Source organism: Arachis ipaensis, chromosome B3, assembly GCF_059453495.1.
Source record: "Arachis ipaensis isolate K30076 ecotype BB chromosome B3, ASM5945349v1, whole genome shotgun sequence".
Lineage (NCBI taxonomy): Eukaryota > Viridiplantae > Streptophyta > Magnoliopsida > Fabales > Fabaceae > Arachis > Arachis ipaensis.
The window spans coordinates 75,723,832-75,745,870 of record NC_142438.1 but is presented as its reverse complement, the minus strand read 5'-3'; the positions used below and the strand labels follow the sequence as shown (position 1 = coordinate 75,745,870).

Here is a 22,039-nt window from a genome sequence, read left to right as displayed (position 1 = left end):
GACATTCAGGGCTTTCCAACAATATATAATAGTATGGGATGGACAATGCGTTTGAGCCTCCAGAACTGGCGTTTTCGACCACGTTTGAGGCAAACTTTACCTCAAACGTTGCACACCAAAGCCAGCGACCCTGTCCTCTTCAAAGGAGCATAACTTGAGTTGTAGATGTCCAATTGAGTTGATTTCATTTGGGTTAGAAAGCTGACATTCAGAGCTTTCCAACCATATATAATAGTCTATAGTGGGCATAAAATTGGCAACGTTGACAAGAGGACAAAGTAGCATCCCAAGGCTTGATATGCAACAAGAGGGATCCACGTTTGGCTCAAAGTTTGACCTCAAACTTTGGCTCAAACGTGGATGACAGCAAAATGGCCATCTGCATGATGAGTTTGGTGAATAAGTTTGAGTCAAAGTTTGCCTCAAACTTTGACTCAACTTTTAATGGTTCATGGCCCGGTTCACAAGTGGGTTTCTCTCCAACTCCAAGAGCAATCAACAGAGGCCATCTTCAACCCAATTCCATCAAGGCCAAAAGCCCAATTGACATCACTCAAAGGCACAAGAAACAATTTGATCAGGAATTTTCATTTTCTTTGTAATTTGCTTTCAATTTCATTTTCATTTGTCATGTTTGTAAAAGCCTATAAAAAGGCATCATTTTCATTTTACGAAGGAGGTGGACTCTGATAGAGAGCATTGAAGGTTGGCTCTACTAGGGAGCATTGGCATTAGAGAGCTCTCTCTCTTTAGTTTTCTTTTCTTTGTTTTTGAGTCTTGGGTGGAGAATTGAAGGTGTTCTGTTTCATTCTCCCTCTGAGATTTCTCTCTGTTTACTTGCTGCATAATTTGAAGGAATTGTGATTTGGATCTAAATTGTCTTTACTACTTTCTTCTCTATTTTCTTCTGCAATTATCTGCTGTTGAATCAAGGAAGGGCTTGAGATCTAGACTTATTTTCTAGTCTCTTTGATTCCCTGAGATCTTCAATTTTATTTTGTAATTGAGCTGAGCATCTGAGCATTCCTTAATTCACTGAACTTCACAATCTCAATTCTGTTTTAATTCCCAGCATCCAATTTCCTTTATTCTTCCGGTAATTTAAATTTCCATTTGCTTGATCTATTTCTTTCTTTAATTTTCAGCACCCACTCCCCTTTAATTTCATGCAATTTACTTTTCTTGCAATTTAAGATTCTTGCAATTTACATTTCTTGCTCTTTAAATTACTTGCCAATTTACATTCTAATTTACATTCTGCAACTTTAAATTCATTGTCATTTACTTTCTGTTGGCTACAATTTCATACAATTCACTTCAATGTTAGCTTGACTAAACTAATCACCCACTAAAGTTGCTTGATCCATCAATCCCTGTGGGATCGACCTCACTCACGTGAGTTTTACTACTTGATGCGACCCGGTATACTTGCCGGTTAGGTTTGGGTGTTTTGGAAATTCGTTTTTCCATAAAAAACACATCAGGTATAATTGAGAACCTTCTAGTCAAGGTAGACAAATTCATCTTCCCTGCAGATTTTGTGATCTTAGATTCAGATCAGGATGAGGGCGACTCCATCATACTGGGAAGACCGTTCTTGGCCATTGCTAGGGCCATTGATGAGCGAACAATTTATACGCTTTTTGACATTGTTTTTAGTATGTTTTTAGTAGGATCTAGTTACTTTTAGGGATGTTTTTAATAGATTTTGTGTTAAATTCACATTTCTGGACTTTACTATGAGTTTGTGTGTTTTTCTGTGATTTCAGGTATTTTCTGGCTGAAATTGAGGGACTTGAGCAGAAATCAGATTCAGAGGTTGAAAAAGGACTGCTGATGCTGTTGGATTCTGACCTCCCTGCACTCAAAGTGGATTTTCTGGAGCTAAAGAACTCGAAATGGCGCGCTTCCAATTGCGTTAGAAAGTAGACATCCAGGGCTTTCCAGCAATATATAATAGTCCATACTTTGGCCAAGATTTGACGACGTAAACTGCCGTTCAATGCCAGCTTTCTACCCAAATCTGGCGTCCAGCGCCAGAAAAGGATCCAAAACCAGAGTTGAACGCCCAAACTGGCACAAAAACTGGCGTTCAACTCCACAAATGGCCTCTGTACGTGCAACACATTAAGCTCAGCCCAAACACACACCAAGTGGGCCCCGGAAGTGGATTTATACATCAAATACTTACTCATGTAAACCCTAGTAGCTAGTTTATTATAAATAGGACCTCTTACTATTGTATTAGGCATCTTTGGATCACCTTATGATCCTTTGATCACGTTTTAGGGGGCTGGCCATCTCGGCCATGCCTGGACCTTCACTTATGTATTTTCAACGGTAGAGTTTCTACACTCCATAGATTAAGGTGTGGAGCTCTGCTGTTCCTCAAAGGTTAATGCATAGTACTACTGTTTTCTATTCAATTCTTCTTATTTCGCTTCTAAGATATTTATTCGCACCCAAGAACGTGATGAAGGTGATGATTATGTGTGACGCTCATCATCCTTCTCCCTTATGAACGCGTGCCTGACAAACACTTCCGTTCTACATGAATTAAGCTAGAATGAATATCTCTTAGATCTCCTAACCAGAATCTTCGTGGCGTAAGCTAGAATGATGGCGGCATTCAAGAGAATCCGGAAGGTCTAAACCTTGTCTGTGGTATTCCGAGTAGGATTCAATGATTGAATGACTGTGACGAGCTCCTAACTCGCGATTGCAGGGCGTTAGTGACAGACGCAAAAGGATAGTAAATCCTATTCCAGCATGATCGAGAACCGACAGATGAATAGCCGTGCCGTGACAGGGTGCGTGAGCATATTATTCACTGAGAGGATAAGATGAAGCCATTGACAAGGGTGATGCCTCCAGACGATTAGCCGTGCCGTGACAGGGCATTGGATCATTTTCCCGAGAGATGACCGAAAGTAGCCATTGACAGTGGTGATGTATCACATAAAGCCAGCCATGGAAAGGAGTAAGACTGATTGGATGAAGATAGCAGGAAAGCAGAGGTTTAGAGGAACGAAAAGCATCTCCATTCACTTATCTGAAATTCCTACCAATGAATTACATAAGTATCTCTATCCCTATTTTATTATATAATATTCGAAAACACCATTATCACTTTATATCTGCCTGACTGAGATTTACAAGGTGACCATAGCTTGCTTCATACCAACAATCTCCGTGGGATTCGACCCTTACTCACGTAAGGTATTACTTGGATGACCCAGTGCACTTGCTGGTTAGTTGTATCGAAGTTGTGACAATCATGAATTAAGATCAGAGCACCAAGCTTTGGAGCCATTACCAGGATTTGTTCGAGCCTGGAGATCACAATTTCGTGCACCAAGTTTTTGGCGCCGTTGCCGGGGATTGTTCGAGTTTGGACAACTGACGGTTCATCTTGTTGCTCAGATTAGGTAATTTTCTTTTTGTTTTGTTTTCAAAAATTTTTCAAAAAGCTTTCAAAAATTTTTCTTTTGTTTTCGAAAAATAAAATAAAATAAAATAAAATAATAAAAATAATGTTTTCAAAAATAAATTATTCTATGGCTTCAAGATTTTTAAGAATGAATTCTAGTGTTTCATGAAACATGTTGAATCCTATCTGGCTGTAAAGCCATACCCAAACTGCTTGGGGATTGGTATTCAACTAATCACTCCAGTCCATGTAATTATATGCTAAAGCTTTGCTGGCTATTAAGCCATGCCTGACCCTTTGATTGGAGCTTTGGAGCATAAGATTCCTGGAATTCATATTAAAAATTTTGGAATCCTTATTTTTCTTTTTCAAAATAATTTTTCAAAAAAAATATAAAATAAAAATCCAAAAAAATTTAGAAAATCACAAAAATAAAAAATATTTCATGTTTCTTGTTTGAGTCTTGAGTCATATCATAAGTTTGGTGTCAATTGCATGTGCATCTTGCATTTTTCGAAAATTTCATGCATTCATGGTGTTCTTCATGATCTTCAAGTTGTTCTTGGTAAGTCTTCTTGTTTGATCTTGATGATTTTTTGTTTTGTGTCTTTTCATGTTTATCATATGCATTCTTGAATTCTTAGTGCGTAAGCAGTAAAGAATTCTAAGTTTGGTGTCTTGCATGTTTTCTTTGCATTAAATTTTTTTCAAAATTGTGTCTATGATGTTCATCTTGACATTCATGGTGTTCTTGGTGTTCATCTTGACATTCATAGCATTCTTGCATGCATTCATTGTTTTGATCTAAAAATTTCATGCATTGCATAATTTTCATGATTTCATAAAAATTTCAAAAATAAAAAAAAATATCTTTCCCTTTTTCTCTCATCAAATTCGAAAATTTGAGTTGACTTTTTCAAAAGTTTTTAAAATCAAATTGTTTCTTATGAGTCAAATCAAATTTTCAATTTGAAAATCTTATCTTTTTCAAAATCTTTTTCAAAAATCAAATCTTTTTCAAAATTCTTAGTTATTTTCGAAAATTTCAAAAATATTTTTCAAAAATCTTTTTCTTATTTTTATATCAAATTTTCGAAAATAACATAATCAATTAATGTTTTGATTCAAAAATTTGAAGTTTGTTACTTGCTTGTTAAGAAAGATTCAAACTTTAAGTTCTAGAATCATACCTTGTGATTTCTTGTGAATCAAGTCATTAATTGAGATTTTAAAAATCAAATCTTTTTCAAAACTAATTTCTATCATATCTTTTCAAAAATATCTTCTCATCTTATCTTTTTCAAAAAATTGATTTTCAAAATATCTTTTCTAACTTCCTAACTTCTTATCTTTTCAAAATTGATTTTCAAAATTTGTTTCAACTAACTAACTATTTGTTTGTTTCTTAACTTTTTCAAAACTACCTAACTAACTCTCTCTCTGTCTAATTTTCGAAAATATCTTCCCTCTTTTTCAAAAATTTCTTTTTTATTAACTAATTATTTTTATTTTTTATTTAAAAAAAAATTCGAAAAAAATACTAACCTTTTTCAAAAACTATTTTCAAAAATCACTAACTCTTTTTCAAAAATTGTTTTCTAAAATTCACTTCCCCCTCTCATCTTCTTCTATTTGTTTATTGATATACTAACATCTTTCCTTCAACTCTCCAAAAATCCGAACCCCCTCTCTCTCTGAGTTCAGATTTTCTTCCCTTCTTTTCTTCTACTAACACAAGGATCCCTATACTGTGGTATAAAGGATCCATATTATTATTACTATTTTTTCTGTGCCATCTTCTTTGTCATATGAGCAGGAGCAAGGACAAGAACATTCTTGTTAAAGCAGATCCAGAACCTGAAAGGACTCTGAAGAAAAAAATTAAGAGAAGCTAAAATACAACAATCCAGAGATAACCTTTCAGAAATTTTCGAACAGGAAAAGGAGATGGCAGCCAAAAATAATAATAATATAAGGAAGATGCTTGGTGACTTCACTGCACCTAATTCCAATTTACATGGAAGAAGCATCTCCATTCCTACCATTGGAGCAAACAACTTTGAGCTGAAACCTCAATTAGTTTCTCTGATGCAGCAGAACTGCAAGTTTCATGGACTTCCATCTGAAGATCCCTTTCAGTTCTTAACTGAATTCTTGCAGATATGTGATACTGTTAAGACTAATGGAGTAGATCCTGAAGTCTACAGGCTCATGCTTTTCCCTTTTGCTGTAAGAGACAGAGCTAGATTATGGTTGGATTCTCAACCCAAAGACAGCCTGAACTCTTGGGATAAGCTAGTCACGACTTTCTTAGCCAAGTACTTTCCTCCTCAAAAGCTGAGCAAGCTTAGAGCTGATGTTCAAACCTTCAGACAGAAAGAAGGTGAATCCCTCTATGAAGCTTGGGAAAGATACAAATAGTTGATCAAAAAGTGTCCTTCTGACATGCTTTCAGAATGGACCATCCTGGATATATTCTATGATGGTTTATCTGAGCTATCAAAGATGTCACTGGACACTTCTGCAGGTGGATCCATTCACCTAAAGAAAACGCCTGCAGAAGCTCAAGAACTCATTGACATGGTTGCTAATAACCAGTTCATGTACACTTCTGAAAGGAATCCTGTGAGTAATGGGACGCCTATGAAGAAGGGAGTTCTTGAAGTTGATACTCTGAATGCCATATTGGCTCAGAATAAAATATTGACTCAGCAAGTCAATATGATTTCTCAGAGTCTGAATGGAATGCAAGCTGCATCCAACAGTACTCAAGAGGCTTCTCCTGAAGAAGAAGCTTATGATCCTGAGAACCCTGCAATAGCAGAGGTGAACTACTTAGGTGAACCTTATGGAAACACCTATAACTCATCATGGAGAAATCATCCAAATTTCTCATGGAAGGATCAAAAGCCTCAACAAGGCTTTAACAATGGTGGAAGAAACAGGTTTAACAACAGCAAGCCTTTTCCATCATCAACTCAGCAACAGACAGAGAACTCTGAACAAAATGCTTCTAATTTAGCAAATCTAGTCTCTGATCTATCTAAAGCCACTGTAAGTTTCATGAATGAAACAAGGTCTTCCATTAGAAATCTGGAAGCACAAGTGGGCCAGCTGAGTAAAAGGATCACTGAAATCCCTCCTAGTACTCTCCCAAGTAATACAGAAGAGAATCCAAAAGGAGAGTGCAAGGCCATTGACATAAGCGCCATGGCCGAACCTGTGAGGAGAGGAGAGGATGTGAATCCCAAGGAGGAAGACCTCCTGGGACGTCCATTGGTCAATAAGGAGCTTCCCTCTGAGGAACCAAAGGACTCTGGGGCCCATCTAGAGACCATAGAGATCCCATTGAACCTCCTTATGCCCTTCATGAGCTCTGATGAGTATTCCTCTTCTGAAGAGAATGAGGATGTTACTGAAGAGCAAACTGCCAAGTTTCTTGGTTCAATCATGAAGCTAAATAACAAATTATTTGGCATTGATACTTGGGAAGTTGAACCTCCCTTGTTCATCAATGAACTAAGTGATCTGGATCAACTGACATTGCCTCAGAAGAGACAGGATCCTGGAAAGTTCATAATACCCTGTACCATAGGCACCATGATCTTTAAGGCTCTGTGTGACCTTGGTTCAGGAATAAACCTCATGCCCCTCTCTGTAATAGAGAAACTGGGAATCTATGGGGTGCAAGCTGCTAAAATCTCATTAGAGATGGCAGACAGCTCTAGAAAACAGGCTTATGGACAAGTAGAGGACGTATTAGTAAAGGTTGAAGGCCTTTACATCCCTGCTGATTTCATAGTCCTGGATACTGGAAAGGAAGAGGATGAATCCATCATCCTAGGAAGACCTTTCCTGGCCACAGCAAGAGCTGTGATTAATGTTGACAGAGGTGAAATAATCCTTCAATGGAATGAGGACTCCCTTGTGTTTAAAACTCAAGGATCTCCCTCTGCAACCATGGAGAGGAAGCAGAAAAAGCTTCTCTCAAGGCAGAGTCAACCAGAGCCCCCACAGTCAAACTCTAAGTTTGGTGTTGGGAGGCCACAACCAAACTCTAAGTTTGGTGTTGAACTCCCATATCCAAACTCTAAGTTTGGTGTTGGAGAGTCTCAACAAAGCTCTGCACATCTGTGAGGCTCCATGAGAGCCCACTGTCAAGCTATTGACATTAAAGAAGCGCTTGTTGGGAGGCAACCCAATGTTTATCTAATTCTTATTTTTATTGTTTTTCATGTTTTCTTAGGTTCATGATCATGTGGAGTCACAAAATAAACAAAAAAATCAAAAACAGGAATAAAAAACAGTAGAAGAAAAATCACACCCTGGAGGAGCATCTGTCTGGCGTTCAAACGCCAGAACAGAGCATAGTTCTGGCGCTGAACGCCCAGAATGGGAGCATCCTGGCACTGAACGCCCAAAACAAGCATGGTTCTGGCGTTCAACGCCAGAAATGGCAGCAAAGGGGCGTTGAACGCCCAAAATGGGCACCAACCTGGCGCTGAACGCCCAGAGTTGTGTGCAAGGGCATTTTGCATGCCTAAATTGGTGCAGGGATGTAAATGCCTTGACACCTCAAGATCTGGGACCTCACAGGATCACCTCAGGATCTGTGGACCCCACAGGATCCCCACCTACCTCCACTCACTCTCTTCTCTTTTCTCAATCATCCTCTATTCCCAATAAACACTCTTCCTTATTAACCCTTTACCACTCACATCCAAACACCACTACCTTCAAAATTCAACATCTCTTTCCCACCCAATCCCACCCATATGGCCGAATACGCACCTCCATCCATCTCCTCCATATCCTCTTCTTCTTCTTCTATTCTTTCTTCTTTTGCTCGAGGACGAGCAACATTCTAAGTTTGGTGTGGTAAAAGCATAGCTTTTTTGTTTTTTCCATAACCATTGATGGCACCTAAGGCCAGAGAAACCTCTAGAAAGAGGAAAGGGAAGACAAAAGCTTCCATCAAGGGTCTATAGCTCAGTGGTAGAACATTTGACTGCAAATCAAGAGATCCCTGAGATACCTCAGGGGATACATTTTCTTCCACACAATTATTGGAAGCAACTAAGGGTGGAACATCAAGAGCACTCCATCATCCTTCATGAAATCAGAGAAGATCTAAAAGCAATGAAGGAGGAGCAGCCAAGGCAAGGAAGAGACATAGAAGAGCTCAAGGACATCACTAAGGTGGACTCATTCCTTGTTCTTACTTTCTCTGTTTTTCGTTTTCTATGTTATGTGCTTATCTATGTTTGTGTCTTCATTACATGATCATTAGTAGTTAGTAACTTTGTCTTAAAGTTATGAATGTCCTATGAATCCATCACCTCTCTTAAAATAAAAACTGTTTTAATTCAAAAGAACAAGAAGTACATGAGTTTTGAATTTATCCTTGAACTTAGTTTAATTATATTGATGTGGTGATAATGCTTCTTGTTTTCTGAATGTATGCTTGAACAGTGCATATGTCTTTTGAAGTTGTTGTTTAAGAATGTTAAATATGTTGGCTCTTGAAAGAATGATGACTAGGAGACATGTTATTTGATAATCTGAAAAATCATAAAAAATGATTCTTGAAGCAAGAAAAAGCAGCAAAGAACAAAGCTTACAGGAAAAAAAATAGGCGAAAAAAAAAATAGAAAGAAAAAGCAAGCAGAAAAAGCCAAAAGCTCTTAAAACCAAGAGGCAAGAGCAAAAAGCCAATAACCCTTAAAACCAAAAGGCAAGGGCAAATAAAAAGGATCCCAAGGCTTTGAGCATCAGTGGATAGGAGGGCCTAAAGGAATAAAATCCTGGTCTAAGTGGCTAAACCAAGCTGTCCCTAACCATGTGCTTGTGGCATGTAGGTGTCAAGTGAAAACTTGAGACTGAGCGGTTAAAGTCAAGGTCCAAAGCAAAAAAAAAAGAGTGTGCTTAAGAACCCTGGACACCTCTAATTGGGGACTTTAGCAAAGCTGAGTCACAATCTGAAAAGGTTCACCCAATTATGTGTCTGTGGCATTTATGTATCCGGTGGTAATATTGGAAAACAAAATGCTTAGGGCCACGGCCAAGACTCATAAAGAAGCTGTGTTCAAGAATCATCATACTGAACTAAGAGAGTCAATAACACTATTCGAAATCTGAAGTTCCTATAGATGCCAATCATTCTGAACCTCAATGGATAAAGTGAGATGCCAAAACTATTCAAGAGGCAAAAAGCTATAAGTCCCGCTCATATGATTGAAGCTCTGTTTCATTGATAGTTTGGAATTTATAGTATATTCTATTCTTTTTATCCTATTTTGATTTTCAGTTGCTTGGGGACAAGCAACAATTTAAGTTTGGTGTTGTGATGAGCGGACAATTTATACGCTTTTTGACATTGTTTTTAGTATGTTTTTAGTAGGATCTAGTTACTTTTAGGGATGTTTTTAATAGATTTTGTGTTAAATTCACATTTTTGGACTTTACTATGAGTTTGTGTGTTTTTCTGTGATTTCAGGTATTTTCTGGCTGAAATTGAGGGACTTGAGCAGAAATCAGATTCAGAGGTTGAAAAAGGACTGCTGATGCTGTTGGATTCTGACCTCCCTGCACTCAAAGTGGATTTTCTGGAGCTACAGAACTCGAAATGGCGCGCTTCCAATTGCGTTGGAAAGTAGACATCCAGGGCTTTCCCGCAATATATAATAGTCCATACTTTGGCCAAGAATTGATGACGTAAACGGGCGTTCAACGCCAGCTTTCTACCCAAATCTGGCGTCCAGCGCCAGAAAAGGATCCGAAACCAGAGTTGAACGCCCAAACTGGCACAAAAACTGGCGTTCAACTCCACAAATGGCCTCTGCACGTGCAACACATTAAGCTCAGCCCAAACACACACCAAGTGGGCCCCGGAAGTGGATTTATACATCAAATACTTACTCATGTAAACCCTAGTAGCTAGTTTATTATAAATAGGACCTCTTACTATTGTATTAGGCATCTTTGGATCACCTTATGATCCTTTGATCACATTTTAGGGGGCTGGCCATCTCGGCCATGCCTGGACCTTCACTTATGTATTTTCAACGGTAGAGTTTCTACACTCCATAGATTAAGGTGTGGAGCTCTGCTGTTCCTCAAAGATTAATGCATAGTACTACTGTTTTCTATTCAATTCTTCTTATTTCGCTTCTAAGATATCTATTCGCACCCAAGAACGTGATGAAGGTGATGATTATGTGTGACGCTCATCATCCTTCTCCCTTATGAACGCGTGCCTGACAAACACTTCCGTTCTACATGAATTAAGCTAGAATGAATATCTCTTAGATCTCCTAACCAGAATCTTCGTGGCGTAAGCTAGAATGATGGCGGCATTCAAGAGAATCCGGAAGGTCTAAACCTTGTCTGTGGTATTCCGAGTAGGATTCAATGATTGAATGACTGTGACGAGCTCCTAACTCGCGATTGCAGGGCGTTAGTGACAGACGCAAAAGGATAGTAAATCCTATTCCAGCATGATCGAGAACCAACAGATGAATAGCCGTGCCGTGACAGGGTGCGTGAGCATATTATTCACTGAGAGGATAAGATGAAGCCATTGACAAGGGTGATGCCTCCAGACGATTAGCCGTGCCGTGACAGGGCATTGGATCATTTTCCCGAGAGATGACTGAAAGTAGCCATTGACAGTGATGATGTATCACATAAAGCCAGCCATGGAAAGGAGTAAGACTGATTGGATGAAGATAGCAGGAAAGCAGAGGTTCAGAGGAACGAAAAGCATCTCCATTCACTTATCTGAAATTCCTACCAATGAATTACATAAGTATCTCTATCCCTATTTTATTATATAATATTCGAAAACACCATTATCACTTTATATCTGCCTGACTGAGATTTACAAGGTGACCATAGCTTGCTTCATACCAACAATCTCCGTGGGATTCGACCCTTACTCACGTAAGGTATTACTTGGACGACCCAGTGCACTTGCTGGTTAGTTGTATCGAAGTTGTGACAATCATGAATTAAGATCAGAGCACCAAGCTTTGGAGCCATTACCAGGATTTGTTCGAGCCTGGAGATCACAATTTCGTGCACCAGCCATCATAGACATAGAGCAAGGAGAATTAACCCTCAGGATGCATGATGAAAGTGTCACTCTGAGTGTACTGCCAGAAACATAGATCAGTAATGGAGAAAAGGATGGTACGAAAATAGACAAAGAGAATCTGCAGTGGAAGGAGGGAATCAACAAGACAAACAACAACTGCCCTCCTAGGCAAGAGATAGATGATACAGCAGGTCAAAAAGAGAAAGAGATTGTGCAAAATAATGAAGAAGCTCAAGAGGACATTGTAATATTGGCAACTAAGAAAAGAAATCTCAAGAGGAAGCCTGTTGTCAAAGAAGAAGGGTTAACAAAAGGAGGGAAGAAAGACAAAAACAGAGTCAAAAAGGGTTGGAAGAACAAAAAAATTCCAACAGAAGGGCTTTCCAAAGGTGACAAAGTGCAATTGGTCTATCAACAACTGGGAGCAAGCCAACAGACTGATGATTACTATACTATGAGCAAAATACTCTCACTAGAGCATGCTGAAATAGAGAACCAAGGAACAAAGAAGAAGCTCACGATCAGAGGGGACAAGTTGAGGCACTACAGTCATCAACCACCATAAAAGAGGGGGTCAATGTCAAGCTAATGACAATAAAAGAGCGCTTCATGGGAGGCAACCCATGATTTATGATTCCTGCTTGCTTTTGAATTCAATAAAGTGTGATCACTTTAGCATGATTTTGAATTTTTCTAGACATCCTTGACAGATGCATACATTGCTTTGAAATACATGCCAAACTTCTAAGTTTGGTGTGCTTGACAGCACACAAAAGTTAACATTTCAAGCATTCTTAGATCATATGCTTAGTCATTTTGGTGAGGTATATGACCAAACATTAAGTTTGGTGTCTGCATGTGTACGAAATTTGAGAAAAAAAATTCAACTTTTATTCAGAAAATCAAAATCATGCAAAGATGGATCATGCATTGTTTTGTTTTAAAAATTTATGCTAAGAGATAAATTGGCACTTATGGTGAAAGTATCAATTGTGACAAGCGTTTATTCTAATCACTGAGCAAGAAACAAGTTTGGTGTTCACCAAACCTTGGTTCAGGGACACAATTGATCTTTCACAACTAAGGACCATAATATAAAATGTAAGCATATACCACTTGACCACCATGCTTTAAATAAGTTCTGAAGCATTTCATTTTGATTTAATTAGAAAAGAAGGTTTGAGGAAAAGACAAGAGGAAGGAACGGTTATGACAAGTCAAGAGAAAGATCACATGTGCCTATAGAGGTGTGCCAATCTTGGAAAGCAAAATCTGCATGCATGCACCATTGGACACCGAAAAAGCATGCAGCCAATAGGAAGAGAATCCTCGTCAAGCTTCAACAATACATGCAGACCATTCATTTCATGAGTTTCTATACTATTCAACTCAATCCTCACCCTTCATCATCATAACCGAATTCACTCCTCTCCTGTGATCTTGTTGGGAAACTTGGAAACCTTGTCCATAAATAGCCTCCAACACATCATAAAGAGCACTTTCATACAGGCCACTCTCACTCAAAGCACACAATTTCTTTCTTCTCTTCACAATAAAACCGGACATCACTCCAAACACAACCCCGCTTATCTCTTCTTTACACACATATTCAATGGCTCCTTCAAGTTCAAGAAGAAGACCAGGAAAGGAACCAATGGTGACAGAACCTCCATCCTATGACACAAAGAGGTTCAAATCCCAATTTCATGAAGCAAGATACAATAGACTCATGAAAACAAAGATTGTCATCCCTGAAATGGGGTTCGAACTGAGGGAGGGAGAATATCCCATTATGCGACAAATAACCAAGGAAAGAAGATGGGATCTTCTGTGCCGTCCTCTCACTGATATTAGTGCTGTGATAATAAGGGAGTTTTACGCCAATGCGGTTAAGGAGAACGAAAACAGCCCATCGTACAAAAGTTATGTCAGAGGTGTTGAAGTGGACTTTAGTCCACCATCAATCACAAGAGCTCTAAAGCTGAGAACCATAACTTATGATGAGCTTAGCTATGAAGATAGACTACGTGGTGATAATGACCCTGATGAAATATTGGAGGGGTTATGTATTGAAGGAAGAGACTGGGAAAGAGACTCACAGGGAACCCCGAGTTGTCTGAAGAGATTTGATCTCAGACCTGAGGCAAAGGGGTGGTATGAGGTGGTAAGGGGATCAATACTCCCCACTGCGAATACCTCATCAGTCATAATCAAGAGAGCTCTCCTGACATACTGCATCCTACATGGTGGGGAAATCGACCTTGCCCAACTCATAGCAGACAGTATCCAGGAGATGGCTGAAGACACAAACAAATCGGGTAGGCTTGGGCACCCAAGCACGATCCTGAGATTGTGTAACAAAGCTGGAGTGCTCTTCGAAGATGAAGATACAGAGAAAGTGAAAGGAACCAGAGGAATTACAAAGAGAAAAATAGAAGGCCTTAATGAAGAGGAGGAGGAAGATCAAGAAGAAGAAGGTCACACAGGAGGGATGAACAAGCTCAGGGCATCATAGATATGAGTCAATTGCAGGAAGTTCTTGATGAGATATCACAACAGAATGTGAGAGCACAAGAGCAGTATTCAAGGCAACATGAACTCTATCTGCAACAACAAGAGCAATATCTAGAGCACCGGAAACAATATTCGAAGGACAGGGAGCAAAATGAAGCTTGGCAACACAGAATAGAGGAAAGATTGGAGAGCTGGCAGCAATAATCAATGGCCCAACAACAAGAATTCCAAGCCAATATTCTTGAAGGGCAGAAGGAACAAACAGCAAATCTTAAGGAATCATACGATAAAATGTTCCTGACTCAAGCCAAGTATGGGGAATATACTCACAACTTGTACCAGTGGAAGAATATTCATCACACCATTGGAGAGGTTAGATATGTGCAACAAACAGAGAGTAATGAGGATATGCAAGCAAGGTTGGAGTACTTAACCCGCTGCATGCCAGCACTAAATCCACAAATCAAATCATTTGAGCAATGCCAAGAACTTAGAGACCACCAGGCAGCAAAGTCTCACCGCTTCACCCAGAAAACAATTCGAAGATTAGAAGAAGTTGGGCTCTGGTCTCACAGATCCTGAATGGGATAGAAGATGTCCCCGTGAAGAAGCTGAAGATTTTACAAGGAAGAGGAAAAAGAAGAAGGGAGAATCCAGCAAATCCAACAGAATGGAAATGCTTGACAAATAAAGGTGGTGAAGTTCTTTCATAATTTCAATAAGGAAGATGCATGTCTAAAACATGACATGCCTCCAATTGTGTTATATTCTGTAATTTCATTTATCTACATCAGTAGTTAGAAAAAAAAAAACCATCTGCATAATAATTGTCATCACTCATTAACTTGACTACTTTGTTTTGTTTTCCCTTGCTGTTTGAATAAAAGAAAGATGTTTGATTTAGAAAAGCAATTGTTCAATGTTTCAAAAGTTAGAATGAAAGTTAATGGTGGTGTGTGTTTGATTCAATTGATAGCTCATAGAATAAATGCTGAAGAATGACTTGTTACTTGAAGCTTAAGCCAGTTTGCTGCTATGATCCTTTAATTAATGAAAGCTCCTTGAAAATAAACCAAAACAGAAAAAAAAAAAGAAAGAAGAAAAAGCCAAAAGTTGGCAAGGAAACAAACAATAAGGCTAGACACCAATAGCTTGGACCCTAGGACATATGGCTGTGGTGTTTATGTACTAGGATATGCTTGGACAAGTAGGTTCTAAGGAGTATTTTAAAACTTGGCAACTTAGATCAACTAATTTGGGATTGTCAACTGAAAGTCCACAATAAAGAGCAACCTAGCTACAAAACATTTAGTGATCCAAAGAGATGTTGGGCATCAATGATCCTAGGAAGAAAAAGGTGAGACATGTGTCTGTGGTGAAGAAATGTTGAGTGAAATTAAGCCAAAGGCCACTGCAACATTTGCCACCAAGCCTTTAATAAGTAATAAGCTCTGAAATGCAAAAGAAAGAAGAAAAAGCTAACAAGGGAAATAAGCAAAAAGGTAAGGAATTATAGCAGCAACCTTGGTGAACCCTTAAGGAAACATAGTTTGTTTTAACAGCAAGTAATAAATGAGTTACTTTTGATCTGCATAAAACCCCATAACCCAAATTTAACTATTTGCCTAATAAGGACATGCATACTTATCTATTTCATTCTATCTTCTCTTATGTTTAAGTACTTGCTCGGGGACAAGCAAGTTTTAAGTTTGGTGTTGTGATGACAAGTCATCTTAGCCTAGTTTCACTAGCCTTTTTCTTTGTTTCTATTAGGTTTTATGCACTTTCTTGCATTCTAAGTAAGTAATTTCGAATGAAAATGCATAACTTCTTTGAATCAATCAACCACCCTTTAATTAATACAAAATCATGAGGTTTAAGCTAAATTTGATTGATAATTAATTGATTTATAAACCTTGTGAATTTTGTGATACTTTGATTGGTTGTTTTGATTAATTGTAGGTGAAGAAAGAAGAAAATAAGAAAAGCGTGGCTTAAGAAGCGTGTCCAAGGAAAGAAAAAGCGTGGCAAAAATCAAAGAAGAATGGAAGCCAAGTTGAGAAAGCAAACTGAGCTTCACAAAGACAAATGAGAGAAAGTAAGGCACCAAGCTAAGTTCAAATAGTCAACTGAGCACTAAAGAAAGCAAGGGAACAACATAAAGCTCAGTTCACTAAGTGAGCTTTATCAAGGACCTCTCAAAATTAATTCAAGATGAAATTCCAAGGGAGGAAGCCACCAAGTTTCGAAATAAGGACCAAGGAGAGGCAAGGAACGCTCCTTGCAAGGAAAATCAAGAAGAAATAGCCAAAATGCTTCATCCAAGGTTCGAACTTGGAACCACACGCTACTCCTTGCAAGGAAAATCAAGAAGAAATAGCTAAAATGCTTGGGCCAAGTTTCGAACTTGGGAATCCTTTGAAACATAAGGGAGGAGCGCCACCAAGCTTGCAAGGAAAATAATCCAAGGTGCATTGGCCAAACTTAGAATGTAACCATATGCCAATTTATTGAATTTAAACAAAGCAAAGAAAGAAATGTACCTACGGTCTACCTGTTCTTCACTTTCTTCCTCTTCTTCCAATTTGTTAAGAGGAATGACCTCAAGGGGGGAGAGGTGATGTGTGGAAAACGATCCAACACAAAACTCACCGGCAAGTGTACCGGGTCGCATCAAGTAATAATAACTCACATGAGTGAGGTCGATCCCACAGGGATTGAAGGATTGAGCAATTTTAGTTTAGTGGTTGATTTAGTCAAGTGAATCAAGATTTGGTTGAGTGATTTGTGATTTGCAGAAGCTAAATTGCTTGAAATGTAAAAGGGAAGGGGAAATTGCAATAAATGAAAGAGCAGGAAAGTAAATGTGCTGAATCTTAAAGAACAAGTAAAGTAAATGGCAGAAACTTAGATTGCAAGAAATGTAAATGGCTGAATCTTAAAGTGCAAGAAATGTAAATTGCTTGAATTGTAAAAGGAATTGGGAATTGGGATTTTGCAGAACTTAAACAAGCAAAGGTAAATTGCAATAAACAGAAGAGTAGAGGATTAATTGAATTAAACTAAATCTCAACAGAAAAGTAAAAATGCTTTGAGAAAGCAGTGCTTAATTTGCAGCAAAGTAAAAGAGATTGAAGATCTCAGGGTGGAAGAGACTAGATAACAAGTCTAGATCTCAAATCCTTCCTTGATCCAACAAGAACAATTGCAAAAGAAGTAAAGAAAAGTAAATTGCAGAAGTAAATTAAAGATGAAGCAGTGAAGTAAATAACAATTCAATTATGCAGAGAATTAAAACAAGATCTCAAGGTGAGATTGAAACAGAAGTTCTTCAATTCTCCACCCAAGATCCAAAGCAAGAAAATAAAAGAGTGCTCAAAACAAGAACCAAGAAGAAGAGGGATCAATTCTCCTTCCCAATTCTCTCAAAAAATTCAAAGTAAAAGCTCAAAAATGAAAATGAAAACTCTAAAGTAAAAATCCCAAAAGTCAAAAGTTCAAAAAGTAAAAGTCCTAATTACATCAAACTAACTCCTATTTATACACTTTCTATTCTTGGATTTTGGAATTTGGGTGGGCTTTTGATTTGGTGAAGAAATGAATTAAATTGGATTTTTAATCCAATTTGTAGCCCAAATTGCACCTCCAGGGGAAAGCTCAGTTGGAAAATCTAACTTAGCTTTCAAGCATGCTCCATCCGTGTCAAATTGGTGCGCCCAGCCTTGTTTGGGTGTCAATTGTATTAGAGCTCAGTTGGAAAATCCAACTTAGCTCTAGACCGTGTCATGATGCGCAAGGCTTCCTCCTTGGTGCGCCAAAATGTGTGTCACAGCTCCCTTGGTGTGCAAACTTGTGCGCCAAAGTGTGGGGAAGAATGGGAGAGGCAATGCTCAGTTGGAAAAACCAACTGAGCTTTCTTGTAGCGCTTTGCTTGAGACTTCAAGGTCCCAGGTTCAACACTTGGTGGAGGAAGCCTTGGAGCTAATTTCCTTGGTTGAGTGGGTGTTCCTCCCTTGTGTTTCCAAGAGTTCCCAAGTTCAAAACTTGGAGGAAGCATTTAAGCCATTTTTCCTTGATTTTCCTTGCAAGCTTGATGGTACTCCTTCCTTATGTTTCAAAGAATTCCCAAGTTCAAATCCTGGAGGAAGCATTCTAGCTATTTATTCTTAAATTCCCTTGCAAGGAGTAGCGTGTGGTTCCAAGTTCGAACCATGGAGGATGCATTTTGGCTATTTCTTCTTGAATTTCCTTGCAAGGTGAGTTCCTTGCTTCTCCTTGGTCCTTGGTTCGAATCTTGTTGGCTTCATCCCTTGGAATTTCTTCTTGAATTAATATGGAGAGGTCCCGATAAAGTTAACTTAGTTAACTTAGCTTTGCACCATTTCCTTGCTTTCTTTAGTGCTCAGTTAACTATTTGAACTTAGCTTTGTAGCTTGCCTTCTCCTTTCATTCCTTGTGAAGCTCAGTTTGCTTTCTTAACTTAGCTTTCCTTTCTTCCTCAATGTGATCATGCTTTTTCTTTCCTTTTGGCACGCTTTCTCTTTCTTTTGGACACGCTTCTTGCTTCCTTTGGAAACGTTTCTTAAGCCACGCTTTTCTTCTTTTTTTCTTTCTTCACCTACAAGTAATCAAAACAACCAATCAAAGTATCACTAAATTCACAAGGTTTATAAATCATTAAAATTCAATTAAATGTAGCTTAAACCTCATGATTTAGCATCAATTACATGGTGGTTGTTTGATTCAAAGAAGTCATGAATTTTTATTCCAAATCACTTACTTAGAATGCAAGAAAGTGCATAAAACCTAATAAAAACAAAGAAAAATGCTAGTGAAACTAGGCTTAGATGACTTGTCATCACAACACCAAACTTAAAACTTGCTTGTCCCCAAGCAAGCACTTAAACATAAGAGAAGATAGAATGAAGTAGATAGGTATGCATGTCCTTATTAGGCAAATAGTTGAATTTTGTTTATGGGGTTTTATGCAGAACAAAAATAGCTCATTTATTACTTGCTGTCAAAATAACTATGCTTTCTTAAGGGTTTACTAAGGTTGCTGCTATGATTCCTTACCTTTTTGCTTAATCCCTTTGTTAGCTTTTTTTTTTTTTGCTTTCTTTTGCATTTCAGAGCTTATTATCTATTAGAAGCTTGGTGTCAAATGTTGCAGTGGCCTTTGGCTTATCTTCACTCAACATTTTTTTTTCACCACAGACACATGGCTCACTTCTTTCTTCCTAGGATCATTGATGCCCAGCATCTCTTTGGATTACTAAATGTTTTGTAGCTAGGTTGCTCTTTATTGTGGACTTTCAGTTGACAATCCCAAATCAGTTGATCTAAGTTGCCAAGTTTTAAGATACTCCTTAGAACCTACTTGTCCAAGCATATCCTAGTACACAAACACCACAGGCATATGTCCTAGGGTCCAAGCTATTTGTGTCTAGCCTTATTGTTTGTTTCTTTGCCAACTTTTGGCTTTTCTTCTTTCTTTTTCTTTCTCGTCCAGAGCTTGGTATAGTCCTGAATTTCTTCACTCGACACCTTCTGTCCCAGACGGGATCTATGAGGCTTGAAAGCCCAACTGCCTCCAATCTTTGATACATCCTGTCCGTATAATGCTGGGTCCTTGCCTTCTGTTGGTCTCTTAAGTCTTGGCACTGCTTAAATGGTTTGATTCGCGAGTTTAGTCCTGGCATGCAGCGGATTAAATACTCCAACTTTGCTTGTGTATCCTCATAATGCTCTATTTGCTGCACTTGTCTAGTTTCTCCGATGGTATGATGAACATTCTTCCACTGATATAAGTTGTGAGTATATTCCCCATACTTAGCTTGGGTCAGGAACATCTTATCATATGGCTCTTGAAGTCCTGTTGTTAGTTCCCTTTGTCCCTCAAGAACTTTAGCTTGAAGTTCTTGTTGTTGGGCCATTGATTGTTGCTGCCAGCTATCCAATCTTTCCTCCATTCTGTGTTGCCAGGCTTCATTTTGCTCTCTGTCCTTCGAATATTGTTTCCGGTGCTCTAGATATTGCTCTTGTTGTTGCAGATAGAGTTTCTGTTGCCTTGAATACTGCTCTTGCGCTTTCGCATTCTGTTGTGATATTTCATCAAGAAGTTCCTGCAATTGACTCATATCTATGACACCCTGAGCTTGTTCGTCCCTCTTATGTGACCTTCTTCTTCTGTGAGTTCTTTCTTCTTCTTGATCTTCCTCCTCTTCTTCATTAAGGCCTTCCATTTTTCTCTTTGTAATTCCTCTGGTTCCTTTCACCTTCTCTGTATCTTCATCCTCGAAGAGCACTCCAGCCCTGTTACACAATCTCAGGATTGTGCTTGGGTGTCCAAGCCTACCCGATTTAGTTGTGTCTTCAGCCATCTCTTGGATGCTATCTGCTATGATTTGGGCAAGGTCGATTTCCCCACCATGTAGGATGCAGTATGTCAGGAAAGCTCTCTTGATTATGACTGATGAGGTATTTGCAGTGGGGAGTATTGATACCCTTACCACCTCATACCACCCATTTGCCTCAGGTCTGAGATCAAGTCTCTTCAGACAACTCGGGGCTCCCTGTGAGTCTCTTTCCCAGTCTCTTCCTTCAATACATAACCCCTCCAATATTTCATCAGGGTCATTATCACCACGTAGTCTATCTTCATAGCTAAGCTCATCATAAGTTATGGTTCTCAGCTTTAGAGCTCTTGTGATTGATGGTGGACTAAAGTCCACTTCAACACCTTTGACATAACTTCATGAGTCTATTGTATCTTGCTTCATGAAATTGGGATCTGAACCTTTTTGTGTCATAGGATGGAGGCTCTGTCACCATTGGTTTCTTTCCTGGTCTTCTCCTTGATCTTAAAGAGGCCATTGAATATGTGTGTGAATAAGAGATAGTTGGGGGTTGTGTTTGGAGTGATGTTCGGTTTTGTTGTGAAGAGAAGAAGGAAATTGTGTGCTTTGAGTGAGAATGGTCTGTATGAAAGTGTTCTTTATAATGTGTTGGGGGCTATTTATGGAAAAGGTTTTCAAATTTCCCAACAAGATCACAAAAGAGTAATGCATTCGGTTATGATGATGAATGGTGGAGATTAAGTTGAATAGTATAGATATTCATGAAATGAATGGCCTGCATGTATTGTTGAAGTTTGATAAGGATTCTCTTCCTATTGGTTGCTTGCTCTTTTTCGGTGTCCAATGGTGCATGCATGCAGATTTTGCTTTCCAAGATTGGCACACCTCTCTAGGCACATGTGATCCTCTTCTTGGCTTGTCATAGCCGTTCCTTCCTCTTGTCTTTTCTTCAAGCCCCTTTTTTTTTTAATTAAATCAAAACAAAATGCTTCAGAACTCATTTAAAGCATGGTGGTCAAATGGCATATGCTTATATTTTATATAATGGTCCTTATTTGTGAAAGATCAATTGTGTCCCTGAACCAAAGTTTGGTGAACACCAAACTTGTCTCTTGCTCAGTGATTTGAATAAATGCTTGTTACAATTGATACTTTCACCATAAGTGCCAATTTATTTCTTAGCATAAATTTCTAAAACTAAACAATGTATGATCCATCTTTGCATGATTTTGATTTTCTGAACAAAAGTTATATTTTTCTCAAAATTTGTACATATGCAGACACCAAACTTAATGTTTGGTCATATACTTCACCAAAATGACTAAGCATATGATCTAAGAATGCTTGAAATGTTAACTTTTTGTGTGCTGTCAAGCACACCAAACTTAGAAGTCTGGCATGTATTTCAAAGCAGTATATGTATCTGTCAAGGATGTCTTGACAAGTTCAAAATCATGCTAAAGTGATCATACTTTTATTGAATTTAAAAGCAAGCAGGAATCATAAATCATGGGTTGCCTCCCATGAAGCGCTCGTTCATTGTCATTAGCTTGACATTGACTCCCTCTTTTATGGTGGTTGATGACTGTAGTACCTCAACTTGTCCCCTCTGATCGTGAGCTTCTTCTTTGTTCCTTGGTG

General features: G+C 38.5%; 1 non-coding gene across 1 annotated transcript; it reads right to left on the bottom strand.

Annotated features, from left to right (window-relative positions):
- Nucleotides 1–5,773: 5,773 nt before the first annotated feature.
- LOC148571167 (small nucleolar RNA R71) lies at nt 5,774–5,881 on the bottom strand. The gene has a single exon (XR_015907953.1). It is a non-coding gene; the product is annotated as a small nucleolar RNA R71 (small nucleolar RNA).
- Nucleotides 5,882–22,039: the final 16,158 nt, after the last annotated feature.